The following is a 16,307-nucleotide window of genomic DNA, read 5'->3' as shown; positions in this document are numbered from 1 at the left end:
AGGCTTAGAGCACCTGGTTTGGAATGCTGGCTCAGCTACTTCCTGTCTGTGTGACTTTGGGCAATTCCTTCTTTGGACTTCAGTTTCTTCCTTGGCAACACGTGGGGACAGGATTCTATGATTTCTAAGGTCTCTTATAGCTTGATCAATCTTTAGCCTATGCCCTAGGAGCAAATCCTGGCCCTGCCACTTAATAGCTGCATCAGTTAATCAGTCAACTAACATTTCATGCCAAAGACTAGGTATGTACAAATAAAATAATAGCTAAACATTTACATAGCACTTACTTTGCGTCAGACACTGTGCTAAGTACTGGGGAGGTACAAAGAAGGCAAAGAAAGGGGAACCTCCCCCCCAAAAAAACCAAACAGGCCCCTGCCTCAAGCTTCCATCCTAATAGGTGAAGACAACCGGGACTAGGAACAAACCAGATAAATACAATGTAAATGTTAGGCAGTGCCAGAAGGAAGGAAGGGGTAGGGAACGGGAGTAGGGGTGGGAAGAGATCTGCAGAAGGTGAAATTTAAGCTGAGAAGAAGTCCAGGGAAGCCAGGAGGGAGGGCACTCCAGGAATAGGAGGACATCCCGCACAAAGCTAAGGGGCGGGGGGGGGGGACACACACACTAAATCGATTACCTTCAGTTCCCACTACTGCTTGCTTGTTGACTTGTGTGACCTTTGGAAAGTCCCTAAAGCTCCCTAAGCCTCAGTTTTCCCTTCTGTTAAATGAAACAAGGGGCGTGTTGGTCAGACAGTCCCTAAGGCCCATTTTCCATCCTAAATTCCACGAGGATCAGGCTCTTTACGGGGGCCAGTGACATCTTGCCTCGGATGCCCGCACTGGCTTCCAAGCTTGGCTCTCCCGCACCCCAGACTCCCTTTCTCTCCCCTCCCTGCCACTAGGGGTCGTCAGGCTGCGCGCTGAGAGGCAAGGACGCAGCCCCGGAGCCGCCCGCCCGCTTCCGCCTGCCGCGTCCAAGGGCAAAGCTGAAGAGAGCCGACTAGTGCGGGCCCGGAGCACTATTTCTCCCAGCGGAGGGATCTCGGAGTTCCAGCTCTGTGCTGCGCCCAGGAGGACCGGAACGCGGGAAGAGGCGGCGCTGACGCCAGGACGGAGCGCAGCGACGTCGTCGCCGCCGCCCGCAGGAGTGGGTAGTGGGAAGAGGGGGAAAGGGGGGGGGCCGGGAGGAGGGAAGTAGTTCCGGGTGCGCGGCCCCGGATGTTGGCTGCTCCCGCTGCTGCCGCCGCCGTCGTAGCCGTCGCTGTCGCCGCCACCGTGGGCGCTGCTCGGTACCTTGGCCGCTCGCTCACATCAGCCGCCGTTGGGGCTTTTCTTGGGGGGGGACGGATACGCACGGAGCGGGCCGGGGGCTCGGTTGGGCCGCCCCGGCCTCCGAAGCCTGAGGTGAGGACAAGCCCCTCGGACGGCCGGAGCAAGGAGGCGGGGCTGGGGCATCTCCAGGGTCGGGGCCGGGGCCGAGTCCAGCCCGGTGTGGGGTGCTCGCTGGCCGCTTGCTGGCCGCCGAGGGGGCGGGGGAGGGGAGCAGAGCCTGGCGGGCGGGCCTGCGAAGGCTCGAGGGCAGCGGCCACCCCCTCCCCCTCTCCCATGCGCCCTTCCCCCTCCCCCCCTCAGCTGCTGCTGCCCCTCAGAGGGCGCCGCGCGCCCCTCCCCCGCCGGGCCCCTGTGCTGCGGGCGCCGCGCCCCCCTCTAGCCTCCCACGCCCCCTCTCTGGGGAGCCTCCTGTGTCCTGTGAGGACGGAGCCTCGGCAGGATGCGGCTTTTCGGGAGGACTTCACACCTCCTGCGCTGCTCCCCTTCCTCGGGATGGCCAGATCGGCCGGCCTCCCACCCATCCTGTCTGTCCCCGTGTCCTTTGCTGCCGATCTGGCCAACCCCGGCCGGCAGCTGCTCGGTGCAGACGTGTTTCTGTTCTGGATGTGTTTGCATCCTGCCCACGTGGTGTGTCCCCTGTTCCCCCGTCCAAATCTCAACCCCCCCCTTTTTTTCCTTTTATGCCTTGGAGGATTGAGGGCCCTGGGTGGAATTGGGGTTTGGTTGCTTTAGTGGAGATGAGGAGACACTTGAAGATTTTGAATTATTGCCAAATGAGAGGAGGAAGAGATTAGTCAGGTTTCACCTTTTCGGGGGGGGGGTGTCTGGAGACACTGAGGAAGGGCATTCCTATTCTTGACACTTCCCCCCACCCCCCAGTTTCTTCTCACTGCTCTTTTTATCTGCTGCCCTTTAACTGGGTTTGAACATTGTTACTGTCTGTAGAATTTTTCAATCATCGGTGCTGTTCTGTATTTGGGGAAGTTTTCTTGTACTGTTTCTTTTGCAGTTATTTTGTTCCTAGGTGGATATTGAGAAAAATTGAAAAGTGAGCTAGTCTGTGAGGTATAAATTGCTGTTTTTGCTATTTTTTTAGGTAAGTTAACATATCCTTTCTTCTGTAGAGGAATTATACGTTTGCATGTTGTAGAGGTGTTATTATATGCTTAGTAATGCTTTGGTTAGGTATTAGCCTCAGTCAACCACTTTCGTGGAAGCTGAAAAAAACTTTTCTGTCTCCTGAGCATCTGTTTGTCCAGTCCACTTTCCTGTTGGTTTTGGGCTATGTGTATATGTGTTAGATAGTTTGGCTTCTTAGGTTTGTTAGGATTACATTTAAACTCTTTGTGAGCCAGTTAATTTTGCTTTGGTTCATGACCTCAGATTACATTTTTAACAATAACCAGGTTAAAGTGGAATGGAAGAGGATCTTTTTTCATCTCGCCTAGACTTTTTAGATACTTGGAAAGGAAGAGGATGTTTTTCGCATTTTCTCATTATGCAGTGTATTGAAAGTGGTTATTTTCTTCCATTTCTTGCAGGGTTATGAGGATTTCTATTTTTTGGTAGTAGTGTTGTTATAATTTGCACTGCTGTAGTGAATTGGTTGTCTTATTTATTTATTTTATTTATTTTTCAGGCTTTTGGGGGAGTGTTATTTTCTTATTTCTCTTTTATCCCTGTCCATTTCCTCAGTTTGGTTCCCAAGGTCATGTGCCTACTGGGTAGGATCACATTTTTAATCATAAAAAGGGTAGTACAACTGCTTTTCTTCTGTCAGGGCTTGCTTGTATTTTTTTTTTTTGCCCAGGTGGCCATTGCCATTATTTTATGTGTTGATTTTTCTTAAATTTTTTGTTGGGTACTTATCATTTTGGGGTAGTAACCCATTCTTGTTTGTGGAAAGAGAGCTCTTAATATAATTGTTAGGCTTTTCTTTCTGTGTTTGCTTCTTTCAGTGATTAGAAGTTATACTTGTTTTACTTTTTCATGAAAATAGGGAATGATTCACTTAGACTTGCTTAGTTTTATTAAATCAGAGTTTGAGAACTAATTGTGAGTTTTGTAGAAAAATAGCAAGAAAATAAAGGCCGTAATTCTTATCTTCACACATCCATTTGGTGGGGTAGAACAGGCATGTACCTAAAATAAATCCAAGAAACATCTAAGCAAGTCCAAAAAAAGATGAGTACCTAGTTTTTAGAAATAATTTTTTTTTTAGGTAACAAATTTTAACTTAGACCTTCCTTTTCGTGCATCCTCCTTGTTTGGTCTGTCAGCATTTGGCCAGGAGAATAATGGTATGAGGTTGGCAAAAGTGTAGGTGGATTTTAGAGAGGAGAGATGTGGATTGGCAGTGGAAAAGAAGGCATTTTCAAGAAGGGAATGGCATGTTTGAGGGTAAGGAGGTGAGAATGAGCGAACGACAGGCAGGAAATTCCAAGCATATTTGCTTGGCTGGAACAGAAAGCCTATTGATGAATATGAAAAATGAATTTGGTGATATAGGTAGGAGGCTGAATTGTAATGCTTTGCTTAAGTTTGAGTGTGTTAAATTAGATGATGAGGAGCCACTATTGGTTCTAATGCAGTGGAGGATAGTAACAGGATGAAAATTATGTATACGTGGGAGATTTTTCTAGTAACATGTATACTTGGATTGCAGAGAATTTGAAGATGTAGATGAAATAGTTCATTTGTGAATTGGAGAAGACCAGGATAGTAATTATGGAGGTCAAAGAAGAATTGCCTCTGTGAGATGTGGTAAAAGAATTGGCTGGATTTGGTAGTAGGTTGGAAATGTAAGGCAAAGTAAAGAAACAAAAAAATTTACAAACCCAGGCAAATTTATCTAGCTGTCAGAAAAAAATTGCCAACAGGGCTCTTTAAGAGTAGAATGAGCTGGAGAGGTAGTGGGATCCTCTTCTTTGGAGGTCTTCTAGCAGAGCCTGGATGACAAGCTGTTGAGTATCTTATAGTGAGAATTTCTTTGATTTGTGGATTGGATTAAATAGCTGCTGAGGTCCCTTCAGATTCTGTAATTCATAGGGCAAATGATTCTGCCATTGATGACAGTGCCTAGATTATGAAGGTTTCACTATTGGGGTGGAGTCATTAATTTTTTTTTGACATGGTTAATCAATCAATAAATGTTTAACTTACTATGGGCCAGGCACTGTTGCTGCTGTTTGTCCTTCATTCTTGAAGAAAACCATTACATCAGGAAAGTGATGCCATGACATGCAGGTGAATTGGATGTAAGTGAGGGAGGGCTGTGCAAAGTCAGCAGCTTCTCTTTCACCTCTGGAGCCATCTGGGTCCAGTGGTCAGATATAGATCGGGATGGCTGGAGATACAAAAGGGACAAAAGTCAATCTCTGCCCTCTAAGAGCTTATGATCTAAGGAGAAAGATAATGTTCAGTGGGATTTTGTTGGGACCTAAAGGAAGCCAGGGAAGTCAGTACTTGGAGGGTAGGAGGGAGAGCTTTCCAGGCAAAGGGGAAAGCCAGAGAAGATTCCTGGAACCAAGAGATAAGGAGTGTCTTATTAATGAAACAACCTGAAGGCCAGTGTCACTGGATCAAAAGAGTGCATGGTTGGGAGTAAGGTATAAAAAGAATGGAGAGGTAGGAGGGGGCTAGGTAATGAAGGAGTTTAAATGTCAAACAGAGCATTTTGTATTTGTATTTGGAAGTGATAGGAAGCCACTGGAATTTATTGAATAGTGACATGATCAGACCTGTGCTAGGAAAATCACTTTGATGGCAGAATAGATGGATTGGAATGGAGAGAGAATTGAGGGAGGCAGATCCATCAGCTGGCTGTTGTAGTAATCAAGGAGTAAGGTGTTGAGGGCCTGCACGAGAATGGTGACAGTATTAGAGGAGAGGAGGGGTCCAGAGATATTGCAAAGATCAACACTTTTCATAATCAGTTTTTAAATGTCAGCCCAGCTTTAACTTGCTACTTGGAATATTCCTGACAGTTATACCCCCAACTCCTATTTGGTTTGTGCTCTGGAAATACAGATGACTACTTTTTGTGTCACCTTTGGCAAGTCACTTCTCTTGGCCTTAGTTCCTCATCTCTGAAATGAAGTTGTACAAAATGGTCTATAAAGTTCTTTCCGCTTCTGAGTCTATGAATATGCGTATGATGAATTTTCATATTAAACTGAAGAAAATATTAGGAAAGGAAGTTTGTTGAGGGGAAATGTGTCTGGAATAAAAAATGGAAATGGAATAAAAAATAAAATAAAAAATTGAATAAAATTTCTTTTTGAGTTCTCTCTTTTAAATTTAATGGTAGCACTCACTACTCCTTCCATTTGTGCAGATAATCAAAAGTTGATTCTGATCATGTTTGTGTATCTCAAACATCCAGAATGAAGGAACAGAGAGGGTAAAGGGTTAGAGAGAACTTCTGTGTAGTTTTAAGGGCCATCTGCAGTAGTGAAAATTAATGGGAATGTATTAATCTTGGAAAGTATCAAGTGTAAACTAAGGAAAGACAAAGGTCTAAACTGAACCTAGCATAGTTGAGTTTAGATGAGGCATTTGTACTCGTTAGGTAGGGTTTGAAAGTTGGTGCTCCTATGTTTTACACTTTGAGGCTTTGAGCCATATACAGCTTAACACAATAAGGGCCTGTGTGTCATGGAAAGCAGAATTTTCTGGCCTTAAGCACCCACATTTATAAAGTCTTTTTATTAAAGTGTCTCATCAAGCCATCTCTTGCATGTTGTGTCCTGCTGCTCACCTTGCTCACCCCTGTTCTGGAGACACAGTAGACTGAGGGAAGATGGAAAAGAATCTAAGAGAACCAGTGGATGTGTCACAGAAACAAAGGAAAGGAAGAATTTCTAGAAAAAAGGGTAGATAATGGCATTATTTGGGGTGTGAAGGTTTAGAAGGATAATAATTAAGAAGATACCCTGTGCTAATCCCTGGGATACAGCATAAAAGCAAGATAGATTCTGTCTTTACAAATCTCTCTAGGTTGAGAAAGAATTGTAAAGTGCTTATTAGCCCAGTACTTGGCACGTAGTAGGTGCTTAGTAAATGCTTGTTCCATACTCTTTCCTCCTTGATCTCAAGAGGCCTACATTCTAATTAGGGGAGATAGCACATAGGAAGAAGGCAGATGGCAATGCCCATTGGTTTTAGGGTACAAATTGGCAAGCTTATAAACCAGATTCGTTTGAAAGATCTGTAGCAACATGGTGTGATGTGGTAATTTTTAAATTTTTATCTTTATATCTCCCTCACTTTTAGTTCTTGCCTCTATCTAAAGATAAACCTGTCAATTACCAGCACCTTTCTGATATCCCAGTTTATCTTAACATCATACTTGATAACCCATGTTTTCTTTCTTGCAAAACTGTGTATTTTCACAAGCTTAGCTATTATTCCTTTGTACCCTTGACCAAATAAACTTCTTACTTGTCCTTTACTTTCAAACCATACTTTCCTGATTTAGTCTTTGCTATTCTTGCCTTTTCTCAATTCTTAATTCCCAAAGTATGTTTCTAACTTTGAGGCTCTTCATGTAAATCATAGAAAACAGGAGGAAAAGGAAGTTCTATAAGTTTTGGGGAATTATTGATTTTCAGTGAATAGACCTGAGATGAAAGTTTGGAGACTTACATTCTGTGTCTGTTATTTACTTCCTAAATACCTTCGACAAGTCAGTTTCATACCTCTTCTCCCCTCACTGTAGGGTATCAATCAGACAACCAATCAAGTTTTTAAGTGTCTCTTATGTGCCAGGCGTTGTGCTAGGTGGCTGGAGATGCAATAATAATTAGCATTCTATAAATATTGTCTTATTTGATCTTCACAACAATCCTAGGAAGTAGGCACTATTATTATCTCCATTTTAGATGAAGAAATTGAGGCAGATAGAGGTTGAGTGACTTTCCCAGGATGACACAGCCAATAAGGATCTGTGGCTACATTTGATCTCAGGTTTTCTAGACTCTATGTCCAGTTCTCTATCTAGGGTGCCACTTAGTTGCATACAGTAGTTAAAAGTAAAAAGAATGAAGCAATGAGCTTACATTCTAATGATTGAGATAAGTAGTTCTGCAAATATGTACAGCACGAGTATAAAGTGAATAAATATGAAAATATAAGATAATATGTGCTGCAGGACATGAGCAGTTGAAGGGATCAGGAAAGCCTTTTTGAAGAAGGTAGTACTTGAGCTAGGTCTTAAAGGAAGATAATTCTTTGAGGTGCATTTAAGAAGGAAGCATTCTGGGCACTTGAAATAGCTATTGTGAAGGTACATAGATAGGAGATAGAGTGTTGTGAGAGAAGAACAGAGACCAGTTTGGCAGGAGCTCTAAGTGTGGGAGGGGGCAGTAATGTCCAGTAAACCTTGCAAGATAGATTGCAGTCCAGACTGTTTAGGACTTTAAAAACCAAACAGAGGAGTTTGTATTTGATCCTAGGGGTAGAAATGGCAACATTTGGCAATTGACATGGGGTGTGGAGAAGTGAGGAATTCAGGAAGTATCAAGACACAAGAAGGTTGGTGGTTCCTTCAGCAGAAATGGGGAAGTTTGGAAGAGAAGAGGGTTTGGGGGAAAAGATAATGATTTGTTTGGGGGCAAGTTGAGTTTAACATGTGTCCCGGACATTTAATTTGAAATGTCCAGTATACGTGTAATGATGTGAGACTGAAGCTCAAGGTAAGTACTGAGTTAATGAAGTTTATATAGAAAAGCAACATAAATAATTGGTGTTCTAGTAATTTACATTTAAGATATTTCATACGGAGGTATGATTATTAGGTAAACTGCTTATTTTTGTATGATTTATGTATTCAATCCCATGAATGAATGTGCTAGGCAGTTTGCTTAGCCTTTGGTTATAGATAAAGTGAGCTCCTTCCCTCAAGGAACTTATATTCTAGTAGGGGGGCACATTTACAAATAGGTAAGCGACAGCCAGGGAAAAGTATTTTGGCCTGGCAAGTCAGAGGGATAGTGAGGAAAGCAATAAAATCAGTCCATTAAAACATTTGTTAGAGTTGATTTGATAACTTCTCAGAGTAAGAGGTGGGAGTGCATAGTACCAATGGCTGTGCAGTTGGCTCTGGTAGCCATAGTAGCAGTAGCAGTGCAGTTGCCTCCAGGGAAACAAAGAAAAACAAGAAAAGGACCTCCTCTCAAGAAGCTTATGATCTAGACGTGAGAATATAGTGTATATAGCTATACCAGTCTGATACAAGGTACAGTGGAATGAGTGACCTGGGTTTGAATCATATTACCTGTGCTACAGGGCAAATCGCTTTACCTCTCTGGGCTTGAATTTCCTTATCTGTAAAATGACAGGGCTGGACCCAGTTAGCCCTCAGATCTCTTCCAGTTCAAATATATTATCCTAAGATAGAAGGTGATAAGGGCGAAGGAGAGATCAACACGAAGTGTCATATGAAAATTCCAGGAGAGTGATCACTTCATTTGGGGAAAGGGAAGATCAGAAAGAAGCAGGATGTAGTAAAGAGGAAGACTGGTGCTTTGGAAAGAGCATACCCTGGATTTGGAGTCTTACTATCTGGGTTTCAATCCCATGTCTGCTACTTAACGCCACTTGGTGATTGGACAGTCACTTAAATTTTTTTGAGTCAAGTTTCCTCTGTAAAATGAGATTGTTGTATTAGATGGGATTTAAGGTTTTTTCCTCCACCTTGTATCCCTTGATCTTTAAAAGGCTCTCAGCTTCATATTGATGGAAGAGAAATGCAGCAGATAGAAGTATGGACAGAGTGAATTCTGGGCATAAGTGAATGCATGGAGACAGAAGAGAGCACAACACAAGATTAGTGATGAGTAGTCTTCTAGTTAGAGAAGCAGTCTGATGTAGTGGGAAGAGTGGTAGACTTGAAGGCAGTAGGCCTAAATTCATATCCTGACTGTCACTAGTTCTGTGACCCTTTAAGAGTTCTCTTAATGATCCCTTTCCACATCTATAAAAATAGGAATAATAATTGTACTGATTGGTAAAGTCCTTGATTAAACCATAAACCACTATATAAATGTGAATTGTAATTTATAAGAATATAATGTAGAGTTTGTGAAGGGGGAGTAGTGTGAAATATGAGTGCAAAGATAGGTTGGAACCAGATTATGGAAAATCCTAAATACCAGACTAAGGAGGAGTTTGTATTCTGTTCTTTAGTAGGGAAAATTGAAGCAGAGAATTTGGAGCAGAGAAGTGTTCAGGACTGAAACAAACATTTAAATTGCTTTTTCTTGCTATAATGTCCTAAGATTTATTTTCCAGGTGCTTGTTCATTTTTAATTTTTATTCTTTTTAATAGACTCCAACTCAGAACCTGCTCCATTTTCGTCCATCCATATTGTTTGGTTTGTTATACATATTTCTTGACCCTTTCATGAAGTATTCAGAGACCCTGGCCCAGAACCCGGCCCACTTTTGTTCTTCTGTACTAGGTTGGGACTGCCCCCATTGCTATTTATTTGCGCTCTCTATATTTGTGTAAGTCCATCACTTCCTTACAGAGTCATTCTTTAATACCTACAAACCACTACAATCGACATTTTATAAAATTTCAGATTTTAAGAATATTTTAATTGCATTTATAAAGCTATGCTGCAAATCTTAAGAACCATAGCTCGATGTTTTTGTTATAGAGATTGATTTCTGAGGAGATTGGTGAAGGCACCTGCTATAGAGAATTTTTGGTTTAATAGAATTTGTTATAACCAGATCAGCAAAGCACTATTATTGGGAGCCATCTGTTGAGATATGGAAATAGCCTAGTTATATTCTAATCATATTCTGTAAAATAGGATTCTACCTATTTTGAGGTGCCTTTCTTGGTACCTTAGGCAGCTGTTTCAGTTAAAGTGACAAGAGCTGATAACTGCAAATGTTTTCTTTCATGGATATTAAAGGGTGCCTTTTTTAATTTTTGTCCAGATTTGTGATTTTATCAGTATGGGGATGTAGATCTGTAACTTGTGTGCAATTTAGAGAGTTGACTTACAGGTATTGAAAGGTGTTAAGTGACTTGCCCTTGGTCACCCAGTATATGTCTCAGAGAGGATTTGAACCTACATCTTCCTGACTAAAAGGCTGGTTCTTTGTTTACTGTGCCATATTGCCATAGGCTGGGGAATATTTTCTTTGTAGTTTCTTCAAGAAACTAAAATATAATGAAATTCTTTATACAGACAACTTGGTACTACAGTACTACAGTAACTAATACAGTATTATAAGTTTACTTTTCTAAATTGCTTTATGGTTTACAATGTACTTAATATGCAGGACCATATTTAGTAATAATTGTATTTTTTAATCCTTTGACCCCATTGGAAGAATTGTCCTAGTAGCTAGTGAGTAAATTTGATTGGCTATAAATTGTTCACCAGGATTTCTAAGGCAAATTTATGTGTGAGATTGGACATGTCTGAATTGATACTGTTATTTTTGGGTTAGTCCTCCTCAACAGTAGAGGGAAGCAGATTTTGTCATAGGGCTAGTATTTCTCATAGGATATAGTAAGGGATTGGAGAGTTGGTATTGGTTGTGGGTTGTCTGGAAATTTTTTCTCAGCAAGTCCTGCCTTACCGACTTTGCATGGGTGATTCTCCATGCCTACTTTCCATCCTTACATTCACTTCTTGGAGTTTCTAATTCCCTTTAAGAAGCATTTCCTGATTCTCCCATTTGTTAAGAACTGTTACCCCTCCCTTGTAACCACCATTCCAAAGCATATATTGGACACCCTTGGTTGGTTTATTTTTCAGTGTCATTGATGCAGTTTCAAAAAGTATGCTGCCGGGTAGCTGAATTCAGTTACAGGTTTCACCTTTTTTATTATCTTCTCCCCCCTACCCTCCTCTTCTGAACTTGCCTATTTCTGTTGAGGGCGTCATCATTCTTCTAGTCACCCAGGTTCACAGCTAAAATGTTATCCTTTACTCTTCATCCTCCTTCACCTCACATATCCAGTAAGTTGCCAGATCATGTTATTTTTACTTCATCTCTCATGTCCTTCTCTCTACTCACAGGACCACCATCCTAGTTCAGGCCTTCATCACCTTTTGCCTGGATTATTATAACAGCCTCTTAATGGGTCTCCTTGCTCTAAATCTCTTCCTAATCAGTCCTCTGCACAGTTGCTAAGGTGATTTTCTTGAAGCTTAGTTTTGACTGTTACTCTCCTACTATATTCTCCCATTATATTCTTCTCTGTTTTTAAAGCTCTTCACAACCTTGTTATATTACTCCCTCCCTAGACTGTCTCTCCTATGCAACATTTACATCACTTGTCCCTGTTCTTTTGTCTTTACTCTTCCCCGGGCCTGTAATGCACTTCCTTATCACCAAAGGTTTTGACACTATCTAATGGTTCGGAATTATCAGTAGATAGGATTTTATCAGTAGAAATAACTTTAAAGAAGGTGCACTACTGTCTGCCTTCCCACTGCACCCAGAGGACCATAGGACACTTCCTTGTGACTTGCAGCTAAAATCTCTGTCTCCTCTATTAAAATGGGAGCTCTTTGAGATCAAAGATTGGCCCCACTTTTCTGTTTCCTTTTCTGGCCCTGTTCCTGACCTTCTGGACATTAAAATTCATGCCTCTACTGCTGTTTAATTCTGGAACTGCTCTCAGCACTTGGGACCTTCTCACTATGGATTATCCTACTATTCATGGGGCCTCCTTGCCATGGAATATCTGTCTTTTTTTTTTTTGCCTTTTTTTTTTTGTGAGGCAGTCGGGGTTAAGTGACTTGCCCAGGGTCACATAGCTAGTAAGTGCTATGTGTCTGAGGCTGGATTTGAACTTAGGTCCTCCTGACTCCAGGGCCGGTACTGTGCCACCAAGCTGCCCCAGGAATATCTGTCTTTAAGGCCTGCTTCCTGAAGTTACATAGGTATTAAGTAGTAGACACGGGAATTACATCCTCATTCTAAGTCCAGGGATCTTTCCTCTATGCCATGCTGCCCCTGCTGCCACCTTTTTTCTTTTCAGAGATTCACAGGTAATCTGAATACAAGATATATAAAAAATAAGGATAAAGTGTTTTACCCAGTGTTTGAAAGGTGTTATAAAAACAGACAAAAACTCTTAAAAAACCTTTCCTCACACCTGAAATATTACATATGCCAGTATGCCAATATTTTCTTATGGGCCACAGTATAATGCAATAATAAATACATCAAACCACTCTTAGAAAAATATTGGCAGCCTTCACATACCTCATATTTACCTTGACAGAATGAAAGTGGTAGAGCTCAGTTACATTTCCTTGAACTCCTATAATTTCATATAAAGTAGATAGAAAAGTTTTCTGTCCTCATTTTAGGGGACTTCAACATACATATTGCTACTCCCTCAAACACACTCCTGACCTGTTTCTCAATTTACTCATTTATTATGAATTCTTCCTCTACCCCAATTCATCAACAAGTAAGGGATGGTTATGTCTTTGATCTTGTCATCATCTGCAAGTTTTCTTCCATGTTTATGAACTCTGAAATTCCTGTATCTGATCATAGTATTTTGTCATTTCGCCTTTCTTTCTGCCTTGTAAATCCAGAGCATATGTTTTATCCTCCCTCTGACCTCCTCAGTTCTTTGCCAGACTATCACCCTGTGCAATGGCTATACTCTCCTTTCCCTGTTGTGACGCCTTGGTGAACAATTTAACTCTACACTATCCACTTCTGAGGTCCTTTGCCCCCTTCATTATCCTGTTGCTGATCTTGCCCTGTCAAGTTTGAGCCTTGGATTACCTGTACCATTTGTTACCTTCTCTCCCATTCAAGTGCTGCTCAACAGAGCTGGAGAAAATCACAAAATTCTGCTAATTGGGTCTGCTACAACTTTATATTACAAAATGTCAACTGGACTGTCACTGGATCAAAACAATACTTTCACACCTCCTGAATTGTCCTACTCAACATGGTGGCTTTGGCAGGCCTTTTTATTCTACCTCAAACCTCCCAAAGATCTCCCTTCCTCTCCCCTCTCAGCTGAGAAAAATTGAACCTATTCACCTAGATCTTCCTCTTCTCCCCTCCCTTCATCTCATATCACTTTGCCTTCTACCACTATCTCCTCTTTCAGCTCTGTATCACGTGAAAGATGGCCTTTCTCCTTGCCAAGGCAAACCTCTCCACCTGCCCAAGAAATTCCATTCCATCACATCTTCTCTCAGATTGCTTTCTCTTTCATCTCTACTCTCTCATTTATCTTTACTCTCTTCCTTTCTTACTGGCTACTTCCCTATTGCCTACAAACATGCTCATCCTCATCCTCATCTCATCCTCAAAAATGACTCTTGATCCATCCGTCTATCCCTACTAGCTGTCCTGCATCTCCACCTTTGTGGCTAAAACAGAATTAGATTTTTTGCTATCCCTAAGCACTGCGGGGGTGGGATGGGGACTGGCCTCCCCCATCCAGTCTGTTTCTGAGGCCTTAATTTCACCTTTGCAGCATTTATTGAATATGTCCTCTTCTCAAATCTGATATTGCCACTATTCTGGTGCAGGCCTCATCATCTTATACTTGATGTTTTTTCAGTAACCTGCTGGTGGTTCTGCCTGCCTCAAGTTTCTCCCCACTCATATCTATCCTCCATTCACCTGGAAAGTGATTGCTGAAGTGTAGGTCCAATCATGCCACTTCTCTCCTCAACAGACTCCATTAGTTCCCTCTCACCCTCATGGTTAAATACAGAATGCTTTGTTTAGTGTTTAAAGCCCTTCACAACCCATCTCCCCTCTCCCCACCTTTCTAGTCTTCTTACACCTTACTTCACACCATATACTCTTTGATCCAGTGATACTAGCTTCCTCGTTGTTTCTTGAACAAGACATTCCATCTCTTGGCTCTGGGCATTTTCTCTTGCTGTTCCTCCATACCTGGAACACTCTCCTTCCTCATCTTCAACTCTTGGCTTTCCTGACTTCCTGCAAGCCCTAAGTGAGGTCCCATCTTCTACAGGAAGCCCTTAACCCCTCTTAATTCCAGGGTCTTCCTTCTTTTAATTATTTCCTTTTTATCCTGTATGTGGCTTGTTTGTACGTATTTATTCTCTTGTCTTCCCCATTAGATTGTGAGATACTTGAGGGCAGGGACGGTCTTTTGCCTTTTTTATATCTCTAGTGCTTAGCCCTGTGCCTGGCACATAGTAGGCACTTAATGTTTATTGTTAATTGACTATAATTGATCTACATCCTTTACTGTGAGTCTCTGTCTGCAATTTGCCTTTCGACTTAGTCATTCAACTGAAACTACTCTTTCCAAAGTTACTAATTCTCTCTTTGTTGCCAGGTCTAATGGCCTTTTTCAATCCTTATCCTTCCTGACCTCTGCAGTCTTTGACACAGTTCCTCACCCTCTCCTCCTTGATATTCCTTTCTCTCTAAGTTTTTGTGACACTGCTCTCCCTTGGTTCTCCTCCTATATATTTGATCTTTCCTCACTCTCCTTTGCTAGGTCTTGTTTCAGATTGTTCCTGCTAAAAGGTGGCTTTTCCCTAGTGATTAGTCATAGACCCTCTGTTCCCCCTATATCACTTGATGTTGAGCCCCCATGAATGATTCTCAGTTCTGTTGTTTCTGATGTCACTTCTCCCCTGACTTCTAGTCTTTTCCAATTCCTTGTTAGACATATTGAGTTGGATGTCATACAGACATCTTAAATTCAACATGCCCCAAATGGAATTCACTATCTTTCTTCCCAAACCCTCCCATCTTCCTAACTTCTCTTACTGTTGAGGGCAGTACCGTCCTTTAAGTCACTCAGTCATTAAGTCAACCTAGTTGTCGTTCTCAAATCTCACATTCTTGGTGTCTCTCACCCCTGCCCCAATCCAATCAGTCACTAGGTAGTGTTGATTCAACTTTCACAAAATCTTTTCTTTACTCCCCCTTCTTTCCTCTGCCACTGTTATCATACTGGCAGGCCCTCATCACCTCATGCCTGAACAATACAATAATCCTTTGATTGTCCTTTCTACCTCAAATCTCTCCCCATTTCTGGCCATCCTTCTATTTAGCTATCAAATGGTTTTCTTAAAATACAGATCTAACCATCCCATTCAGTAAACTCCAGAGGCTTCTTATTTCTTCTTATTTAAAATCCTTTGGCTTTTAAATCCTTTTATAACCTGGCCTCTTCTTGTTCTTCAGTCACGTGCAGTCATGTCTGATTCTCTGTGACCCCGTTTGGGATTTCCTTAGCAAAGGTACTAGAGTGTTTTGCCATTTCCATTTCCACTTCGTTTTATAGATGAGGGAACTGAGACAAACAGGGTTAAGTGACTTGCCCAGGATCACACAGCTAGTAAGTGTCTTTGAGGCCTGAGGTAGATTTAGATTCAGAAAAATGAATCTTCCTGACTCCAGGCCTAGCACTCTATCCATTGTGCCACCTAGCTGCCCTGTCCTCTTCTGACCTTTCCAGTATTCTTAACTCAATCCCTTCCTCACATTCTATGATCTAGTGACACTAGCATCCTTGTTTTACCTTGATGAAGACACTCTATCTCCTAATTCCATGAGTTTTCTTTTTTTTTAAAATTCACTTTTGTTTTCAGTTCTGAATTCTTTCCTTCCCTTACACTCTCCCACCCATTGAGGAAGCAAGAAAAGAAAAAGCAAAACTCAGTTCAGTTATGTATAGTCATACAGAACAAATTCCCATATTAGCTGTATTCATAAAACAAAACAAAACAAAGAGATATGTTTCACTCTGCACTCTGAGTCTGTTAGCTCTCTGTGTAGAGGTAGATAGCATGTTTCATCAGGAGTCCTTAGGCGTTGTTGTTGGTCATTCCTTTGACTAGAGTTCTTAAGTCTTTCAGAGTTGTTTGTTTTTATAATATTGGGGCCTGGAGTCAGGAAGACCTGACTTCACAGGGGACCTCAGACACTTACTAGCTATGTGACCTTGGGCAAGTCACTTAACCTCACTTTCCT

General features: G+C 41.9%; 1 protein-coding gene across 3 annotated transcripts in view; it reads left to right on the top strand.

Annotated features, from left to right (window-relative positions):
* The first annotated feature begins 1,066 nt into the window (after positions 1–1,066).
* Positions 1,067–16,307, top strand: part of FOXJ3 (forkhead box J3) — a 167,277-nt gene continuing 152,036 nt past the window's right edge. For 2 of the 3 annotated variants that reach the window (XM_020983437.2, XM_020983434.2), the window contains exon 1: positions 1,317–1,406. The gene's annotated coding sequence lies outside the window, so the exon portion shown is untranslated. Of the gene's footprint in view, positions 1,150–1,316; positions 1,407–16,307 lie in introns of those variants that run through there. The other variant, XM_078145506.1, reaches the window with a different exon arrangement.

This window comes from Phascolarctos cinereus, unplaced genomic scaffold (assembly GCF_003287225.1).
Source record: "Phascolarctos cinereus isolate Bilbo 61053 unplaced genomic scaffold, phaCin_HiC Scaffold_726;HRSCAF=1367, whole genome shotgun sequence".
Lineage (NCBI taxonomy): Eukaryota > Metazoa > Chordata > Mammalia > Diprotodontia > Phascolarctidae > Phascolarctos > Phascolarctos cinereus.
The sequence above is the reverse complement of the archived record's forward strand: the minus strand, read 5'-3'. Positions and strand labels throughout refer to the sequence as shown.